Source organism: Pteropus vampyrus, unplaced genomic scaffold (assembly GCF_000151845.1).
Source record: "Pteropus vampyrus isolate Shadow unplaced genomic scaffold, Pvam_2.0 Scaffold212, whole genome shotgun sequence".
Taxonomy (NCBI): domain Eukaryota; kingdom Metazoa; phylum Chordata; class Mammalia; order Chiroptera; family Pteropodidae; genus Pteropus; species Pteropus vampyrus.
Genome location: NW_011888993.1, coordinates 1,494,804 through 1,503,775, shown reverse-complemented (window position 1 = coordinate 1,503,775; position 8,972 = coordinate 1,494,804). Strand labels below are relative to the sequence as shown.

The window sequence follows — 8,972 nt, the reverse complement described above, 5'->3', positions numbered from 1 at the left end:
TGGCTGCTCTTTTGTCATGGCTAAGGGTCCCCAACTACTAACATTTTTCTTTAAACCAATTCATTTTTAATACTTACATTTTTAAAGAGGAGAACCTTTGACCATGAGTGGACAGCCATTACCAGCTGTCAGAAATGACGAGTCATTGAAAATCAAATACGGGAGGAGAAAACATCACCACGAAATTCCAGCTGAGCGCCCCACGAGGGTTCACTCAAACACACGCATGGGGGGCCCAGGGTGTGAGGAAGTGTGACGGTCCACAGTCGCTGGATTGAGGCCAAATGGAGGGACGAAGAGGACTGTGACCACCAGAGGCCTGTCAGCTGTCACGTGTTGCCTCTCTCAGGTGTTCACGCTGGGCTGGCTGTTGTTGGTAGGGTAGCTTCTGCCCCTTTTTGCAGGCACACCCCTGCCACTTTCATCTCAGCCCGGTGACAGGCATGAGATCCTAGGGATATTTATGCGCAGAAGTAGAACCTGTGCTCTATCACGGGACCTAAGTAAACTAGGGTCTCTTAGAATGAGATGGCAATATTCTTGAAACAATAAGAAAGAAAAAATGGACTTGAATTTCTCTCAGACGCGAAGGAAGGCCTTTGTTATCGATGATGAGAGTGTTCAGACCTGACCTGCTTTCTCCCTTTCAATTATTCACCCTGAAGTTTCTGGAAATCTGGCTTAATTCATAGTTTTCCATCAGCACTGTAATTCGCTAACAGGGAGTCAGCACCGAAGGTGCTCAGAACAAGCATTAAACTCGTTCCTCTAAGCTCAGAGGAGATAAGGTTTTCACAGAAGCGGCTTCTCTGGCCCCTGCCGTGTCCTGCAGGAAAGACTAGCTGGGAAGAACCTCGTTATTTTAGATAAATAAAGTGAGGCCTAGAGAACTGAAGGGCGTGGCCCGCATGGCCCAGGGAGTGAGTGGAGTGGGAGGGCGCATCTCACCACGCATCCTTTTCTTCTAGAAGGAACGGAAGATCCTCCACCAGACCCAGGGGACATCTTGAGCCCGGAGAAGTGTCTCCAGTCACTGGCCGCCCTGCGCCATGCCAAGTGGTTCCAGGTCAGGGAGTGAGAGGGGAGCGACATCTGTCCTACTGGCTGTGCCCTCAGCCATTTGCTTGCCTAGCTGCTCAGCCCATGTCTCCTGATGGGTCGGAATCAGGGCAGGGCCGGTTCTGTTGGCCTTTGCCCATTTGGGAGTGGACTCCACTCTTAGCCACCTCCAGGCCAGATAGCCATGCCCCCAGCGTCCCTCCATGGCCTCTACTGCCGGGACAGGACCCCTGGCCCGGTTCGCCATCCCTGGGGTCAGCCCTTGTCACCTCGGCCTCACACACACACACCCTTTCAGCCACGTGCATGTGGCTCAGAGCTAACAGTGCATTTCTTGCCCCAAAGGCACGAGCCAGCGGCCTGCACCCCTGTGTGCTTGTCATCAGGATTTTTCGGGACCTCTGCCGGCGTGTGCCCACATGGAGGGCCCTGCCAGACTGGGTAAGGCAGTGGCAAGTGGCTGGCTTTGCTTTGGGGAGCCCACTGAGGACCTCCACAGCCCCTAAAGGCCTTACTTTCTCCCAGACAGACGTTCTCCCTCCCAGCACTTGGCTTTCCCGCGAGGGGCCAGCGCCAGCCTGAGTGCCCAGGACGTAGATCTCAGTAGGGGTGTCTTGGGGGTCCCTTGGCACCAGGGAGAGGCCTGCTCTGGAGCATAGCCTCACTTGGCTATATTTTCTTAGACCCACAACTTTGCAGACAGAAGCAGGTGGCATGCCAGGGCAAGGGCACCAGCCAAATGCCCAATGTCAATGCAGAGGCCTCTGGGCGGCCTGGTGCACCCCCACCTCGTCTGTGGCTCTGATACGCCCTGGCCAGTGGGACCTGGAGCCCATGGTGGGGGGCAGAGCAGAAAAGAGAACACGCAAGGGCCCCCACGCCCTCCAGACCCCCAAGCTGCCGCATTGTGAGACCCCAGCTCCTGCCCTCTCTGGGGTCCCCACCCTGTCTCTGGGATTACGTTTTGTCCCTCTACATGTCTGTCTCTGAGTCTGTGGGTCCCTCTCTCACGTCCCCCTACCGACCCAGTGACGGGCAGGGTGACCGCAGGCCTGAAGTTTTTCACGTCATTCTCGGGAAGGGGCCTGGGCGCCCTGAACGCTGAGGGGCGTTCGTGTTCTGTACACAGCCTTCCACTGCCGGTTCACGTCCCCCACCGCCGTGCCCGAGGCCCACGCCCTGGACAAGCAGCGCCCCCACCCCGGCCCAGGCCACCATTGGCCTAAGAGGGCCATCTCTGAAACCAAGGGTCCTTGCCCGCCCAGACCTCCACCTCCTGCCCAGTGGCCAGGGGAGATGTTCCCTCGGTGCCAGCCCTCATGGACAGCACAGTGGCTGGCCTCATGCAGAGTCACTAGCACGTGTCCTCATCCTTGTCCTGCCCTCACAACTTGCCTGGGCGGGGTGGCCCCTTGGAGGAGGGGACACAACTGAGCAAGTCACCAGTCATCCTGACCCTGGCTAAATGCACCATAGGTCACGGAGAATGTTTCTTTTAACCCTTGCAACCCTGGTTTGCAGTCTTCCAACTGATGGGATTTTGCTGATAGGGAACCTAAGGATCAGAGAGTAAGGAAGCCTGCCCATGGCCCTGCCAGGAGGGGGCGGGGCTTCGGTGACCACACTCTTCTGTAGAAGTTCAAGGGTGGGTGGGAGTTAGGGAAAATCCCGGGAGGGGCCTCCTGTCCTGGGGTCCCCTAGTCACCCCAGTCCGAGCCTGGCAGAGCTCAGTGGGAGGCAAGGTGGCCCACGTGCTTTGCTCGAAGGCACAGCATCTCCTTTTCTGTCCCCGTGTGGCCCAGGCCATGGAGCTACTGGTGGAGAAGGCTCTGAGCAGTGCAAAGGGGCCCTTGAGCCCCGGGGACGCTGTGCGACGGGTCCTGGAGTGTGTGGCCTCGGGGACGCTCCTGACAGGTCAGTCCCCTTCAGCTGGGGAGCCCAGAGCACTGGGACACATGGCAGAGACTGAGGGTCATAGCCGGGTACAGAAGGAGCCTCTCACCAATGTCCAGTGCACACAGGAGGTGGGCCCGGGCACACACAAGTCCCCAGAGGGACCGTGGGCTGCACTCGCTGCGAAGGATGGCAGGCGGGGGTCCTGGTGCAGGTGGAGAGGCCGGTGGTGGGGGGCCGCCCTGTCGGTGAGCCCAGCATGCATTCTCTGACAGCAGCCCAGCCCTCTGGAAGCCGGGGCTGTCACCCTGGTGATGGCCTTGTCGGAATTGTCCCAAAGGAAGTAACGGGGCGCTCAAAAACGTGTTATATGCCACAGTGTGGTGTGCAGTAGCAGAGGGAAGACAGGCTTCACGTGCACAAAGGCGGCATTTTCCAGGCACTGTAGTGGTAAAAAACGATACCATACTAAGCGAAAGTAGAGGAAGTACGCCGGGCCTGTGGTGTGGGCCCGTCACGTAACCGCGTGCCCGTGTGTGTGCATGCGCGTGCGTGCACACACAGCGGCAGGAAGAAGCTCTGCCGAGGGCGTGTGTGGACGGAGAGAGGATTGACTCAGGTGAGACGCCCCCAGAGGAGACCCGGCGCTGGTCGAGAACGTGCCGGCCGGGCGTGGCCCGTGGGTGTCAAGGGGTGCAGGCCCGGACCCCACGCTTGGACCCTCAGGACCTCCAGCAGTAGCAGGCTCTCACAAGGGTGCTCTGTCTTCCCTTGTCACCCCCACCTCCCCCTGCGAAGATGGGCCCGGGCTCCAGGACCCCTGTGAGAGAGATCAGGTGGATGTACTTGGGTCCATGACTCTCCAGGAGCGGGAAGACATCACAGCCAGCGCTCAGGTAGGCCAGCCCGCCCCCGTGGCTCCCCGCGCGGGGCCCGCTCAGCCAGGCCGTGGGCGGCTCCCCGGTCCTAGCCTGTTTGCAGCTATGCAGCGTCTCAGGAAATGGTCTGGGGTTTTCCTTCCCTCCTCTGCAGAGATGGGTGGCCCAGGGGTGACAGGACTGCTTTTGGGAAAAGGCCAGCCTGGCTCAGAGCCGAAACCCCCACTGTGATGAGGCACAGACCTAGGGCCTCCCTGGCTGGGACTGTCCTTGGTCCCCCCTACCACCTCTGCCCTGTGCTCTGTGGCACCCTGCTTATGGCCAGCCAGCCTCAAGCACCGAGCAGAGCACCTGTCTGTGGTTCCCCTTGTGAGTTTATAAAAATGTCTCCTAGTGGCATGGAAACCACACTAGGCCTGACATTTAGGAACTGCCTTTCATGGAACGAATCATATTGCTTGTAACCAGAGCCGAACTTGGGGACACAGGGTTTAAGGTCCCTGTAGCGAGGCAGGAGAGCACCCATGTTCCAAGGGGCTTCCTGGCAGAGCATGGCCGTCTGCCAGCCCGAGGGATTCCCAGGTGATTCTTCGTGCCCCTGGGTGACTGGGCTTGGCACTTGCTAGAAGGGCGGCAGTGAGGACAGTATGCCTGGGGAGCCCACGACTGCACCGGGCCATGGGCCCAGCGAGGGGGCCGTGGGTGGGTGGGTGGGTCCTGACGGCTGTCTGCCCACAGCACGCCCTGCGCATGTTGGCGTTCCGGCAGACCCACAAGCTTCTGGGCATGGACCCTCTGCCGCCGCCCAAGAGTAGGCCTGGCGCGCGCTTCAGGAAGAGGCCGAGTGAGGTGGGCCGGGCTGAGGTGGGCGAGGGCTTGAGGAAGCAGGCCTGCGGGGCGGAGAGGGGCCCCATGACTGGCCGGGCCTCCCCGACCAGGACCTGACATACCACAAGTGGTCGCTTCATCCCCAACGTTGGACAATCGCGTTCTCTTTTCCAGTAACGTTCTGTGGGTTTCCATAAAAACACCTGTGCTTAGATCATCGGTGAATTTGCATCATCCGGTGGTAAGAACCACCGGGTGGCATGGCGCGCACACCCCGAGGTGCCCCCTGTGCTGGGTAGAAGGTGTGGCACAGCACCCTGAACCCTGGCACTTTTGCTAGCTTTAAACTCGCCCCGGGGCTACTGAGGGTGTGGGTTTCTAAGTTGCTTCCTGTGGACGCCCCAGAAGTGCATGGACTTGAAATCATGGGGGTAGGCCCGTCTGGGGCCCTTGTCTGGAAGACTGGCTCCAGGGTCGGGCCAGGGAGAGCTGGGAACGGGGGCCAAGCCCAAGGATGCCCCTGGGCCTGGCTTGTTCCAGACACAGGGCCCCTGAGCCAGAGGTGTACGGGGCCTAAGCCGGGCTCTCCCTGCCCCCTGTGGGGAGGGTGACAGGGCCAGAGGTGGTAAACATGCAGACTGAGGGCTTCTCTGGTCCCCTGGAAATGCCTGTGACCCGACAGGCTTCCCGGACCCGGACACCCCCCATCCTAACCACGGAGTACCTTCCACTCTCAGAGGGGGAGGGGTTACTCTGTAGTAGCCCTTCAGGGCCAGGGTTTGCCTGACCCCGCTCCCCCAGCTGCCCCGCGTAGGTCCAGCCTACCTGGGTCCAGGGCTTGCCTCTTGGGAGCAGGTCTGGGGGCTATGCCCGGTACAGGACACGGGGTCGGGCACCCCCTAGCTCTGCCCCCTCCCCGATCTGTCCAAACCTCCCTTTTTGGCGACCAGCTTTTTGGCCGGCTTCTCAATGGCACTGAAGAAGAAAAGTCGCTTTGTGCTAACGCAGCCTGCAGCCACTTGCTTCCTTCGATGTCGTGTCTGTGTTTAAGGGACAGCCTCCGTGGGGCTTCACGTCTGATGTCTTTGTAGAGCTACCTGGGAGTGTAGGGGGTGAGAATAAACAAGATACGCTTGTCTTTCGGTGTGGGCCATGCAGTCCTTCGCTCAGGATGCAGGCGACCCTGCCGGGCTCTCCTGCCGTCCGCTCAGGGCTCCAGGCAGGGGCGCTGCACCCTCTGGCATTGCTCCCTAACGAGTGTGGGTAGGGTGGTCCCGGGGCAGGTGCTGCACCGGCTGTGACCCGAGGGTGGTCGCTCTCAGGCTGTCCTTGTACCAAGGTCCTCTGGGGATACAGAGGAGCCACCCCCGTGCAGGACCCAGCCCAAGGAGTGCTCACTTCACACATGGCCCTGGCCTGCTCCAGGAGACACGATGGGACCATCAGCGGGAAGGTCAGGGGCCTGGGAGGCTTCCTGGAGGAGGTACCAGCCAAGCTGAGTTTGGGGGATGGCTCCCCACTTGCAGACTCCCCACCGAGAGTTCTCTACAATTTCCCCGAATCCTCATCACAGACCTCAAGGGTGTAGGGGACTCAGATGGAGAACCTGGTCACCAGCTGAGCCCCTGAGAGCTTCAAGCCTCCAGGGGCATTTCAGGAGGGTGGGGCAAGGTGGAAAAGGCTCCCAGCAGAAGTGGCGCATGTCAGTGTGCACAGAGCACGAGCTAGAGGACAGCCAGGAGCCCCTTCTCAGAGTCGGGCCCAGGGCGCGTGGGCGCCTCAGGCAGTGACGCCCAGCCTGGCAGTGCACCTGATTGCCACCTCCCTGGGAGGGCAGGCCACTCGCTTTGCTCCCTCTGCCTCAGGCCCCTTTCTGAGGGAGCGGCAACCCTGCCTCTTACGAGGCATCCTGACAGCACCCAGGGGGCAGAGCCAGTCCCTCTTCTGGTCCTGGCCACAGTCAGACAGGACCCAGGGGATGGGTCCAGGCATCCTCCACCACACATGGGGCGCTTTCTCCCCGCCACACCCTCTCTCCTCTGCATCTTGCGTGGTGGCTCTGCCATTCACCCAGCCGCCCACTGAGGCTGTCCGTTACCGCCCTCTATGGGAAGCCCCCCTGGGTTCCTTTGTGCTCAGGCCCAAGCCATCAAAAAGTCCTGTCGGTCCCACTTCTGCTGTTCTCCATTCTTATTGGCACTCTGCTGCTTCAGCCCCCTACCAGCAGGAGCTCTGGGTAAGACTCAGGATAAAACCCCAAATTTCAGTGGATCCCCCACAAGAACCCATCTGCCACCCTCTCCCTCGATAACTACACTTCAGATCGCTCAGTTTCTGCCTGTTGGCAGACCAGCCAATCTCATTCCTGCCCCAGGGCCTTTGCACGTGCTGTACCGTAAGCTCTTCCCCTGACTCCTCTCCTTCTGGTCTCAGCCCAGATGTGCCCTCCTCAGAGAGGCCTCCTTGGCCACCTCAAAGTGCTACATAACTCTGTTCATTTTCTTCACACCACACACTGATTAAGATCACTTGTTATCTGCCTTCCTCCCAGGATGTGGGCAAGAAGTATATCTACCTTACCCACCACAACATCCATGGGTCTAGAACCAACCAGGTGCACAGCAGTAACTCAGTAAGTGTGTTGAAGGCTCGAAGCCACGTCTGTCCACACGAGGAAGTTGCCTTGTATTAGGAAGACACCATTTGTCTCCGTCTCATCCAGGGAGATCGTTGTAACAGCTGGGGCGAGAGGCTTCCACTAGGGCAGAGGCAGGGTGATGAAGAGAGACGGGGTCTGCTTCCAGACGAGGAGGTAGCAGATGTGACAGTGACAGCCACACCTGCAGGGAACGCCCGTGCCCTGAGGCTGTGAACTGCACACAGCATTTGCACACTGACATCCTCCCTTGGAACCCACATCACCCGCCAGTCCTGGTTCCTGGGGAGACGGGTATTGTCTCTGCCACCAGGTGGTTTCAAACTAATCCTGGTGACAGGGAGTTAAATCTGCCCCTCTAGCAACTCTAAAAAACCGAGTTTAGGCAACGCGACAGCAAAATCAAGCAGTCGGTTAGTGATGCATTCGGTCCAGATGGATGAAACGTCTGGGCAACCGGGCTCACTCAAAGCCTAAAGAGCGGTCGCTTCTGATCTTTCCTCTCCAGCCCTCTCCCCACCGGGCAGAGAACCCCAGGGCAGGCGGGCAGGAAGATACCAGACCAGGCACTAGAGAAACCAGACTGCTTCAAGGGGGAGAAGCTCCCTGAGACGTGGGCCCTCAGCCTGCAGGATGCTGGCCTGCAAGCCCAGTTGCTAGGCGACAGCGGTGAGTGTGGGGGAGATGACGTGGGGCGTGTGGGCAGGGCTGGAGCCCAACCTGGCAGGCAGTCTAGGGAAGACAAAAATGGAAGGGTAGATCCTCCATCTGCAAAGTCACCGATAACACAGAAAGATAGCCACTCACACGCCCTGTGACCCCTGCTCCAAAATAAGTCACACTCGGGTGGAGGGAGCATCTCCAAAGTTCAGCCGGCTTCAGTGGCTTCACTGGGGAAATGTGTCCATCTTCTTCCCGGTCGCCTGTTACTAGTTTGGTTACTGAGATGTTTCAGGTGAGTAGATTAGGCCGAGCAGCTGACCCGGGAGAGGACCAGAGGACCATTTCTCCTCTAGGTGGAAAAGGCGGGTGGGGGTGGGGTAGGGGTGGGGGCCGTAGCGCCTTGTTCGTTGCCCAAGTTCTGAGAAATAAAACGTGCCGAGAAGCAGATACTTTTCTACCCATGTTCGTAGCAGCATTGTTCATCACTTAGACATGTCAACACACAATGTGGATAAACACAACACGGTCCATCCAGACAGTTGATATTATCCAGCCTTCGGACAGAAGGAGATTCTGACACAGGCTACAATGTGGACGAACCTGGAGGACGTTATGCTCAGTGACATAAGCCAGACTTATTGTGGCTACTCTGTAGCCAAAGAGATGTCATTTTTAATAGTTGCATAATATTCCACCAAAAGAATGTACCCTGATTAGCCTCTATAAAATTGGATTAAAACAAATAGCGCCGAGCTTGCAGAGATGCGGGGAGAACTCAGTAGTAAAATGCATTTTTAATGCTTGCTGCACAGAAAAGTTCAGCCTTAGGACGAAGGCACAGTGGATGGCAGCTGTGAGGGCGGGAGCCAGTGGTTAACGGGAAAGTCACACAGGACGGTGACCCCAAATGACGTTCCTGTCTCGGCTTCTGGAATGCCGCCACGCTATGAGAAAAGCCTTGCAGGTGCAGCTCATGTTCGGGGGCTCCCCTATAG

The 8,972-nt window shown here is 58.6% G+C and overlaps 1 protein-coding gene across 1 annotated transcript in view; it reads left to right on the top strand.

Annotated features, from left to right (window-relative positions):
* Nucleotides 1-3,578: 3,578 nt before the first annotated feature.
* MATK (megakaryocyte-associated tyrosine kinase) overlaps nt 3,579-8,972 on the top strand; it is a 20,637-nt gene continuing 15,243 nt past the window's right edge. The window contains exon 1 of the mRNA XM_011372679.2: nt 3,579-3,848. The gene's annotated coding sequence lies outside the window, so the exon portion shown is untranslated. The remainder of the gene's footprint in view (nt 3,849-8,972) is intronic.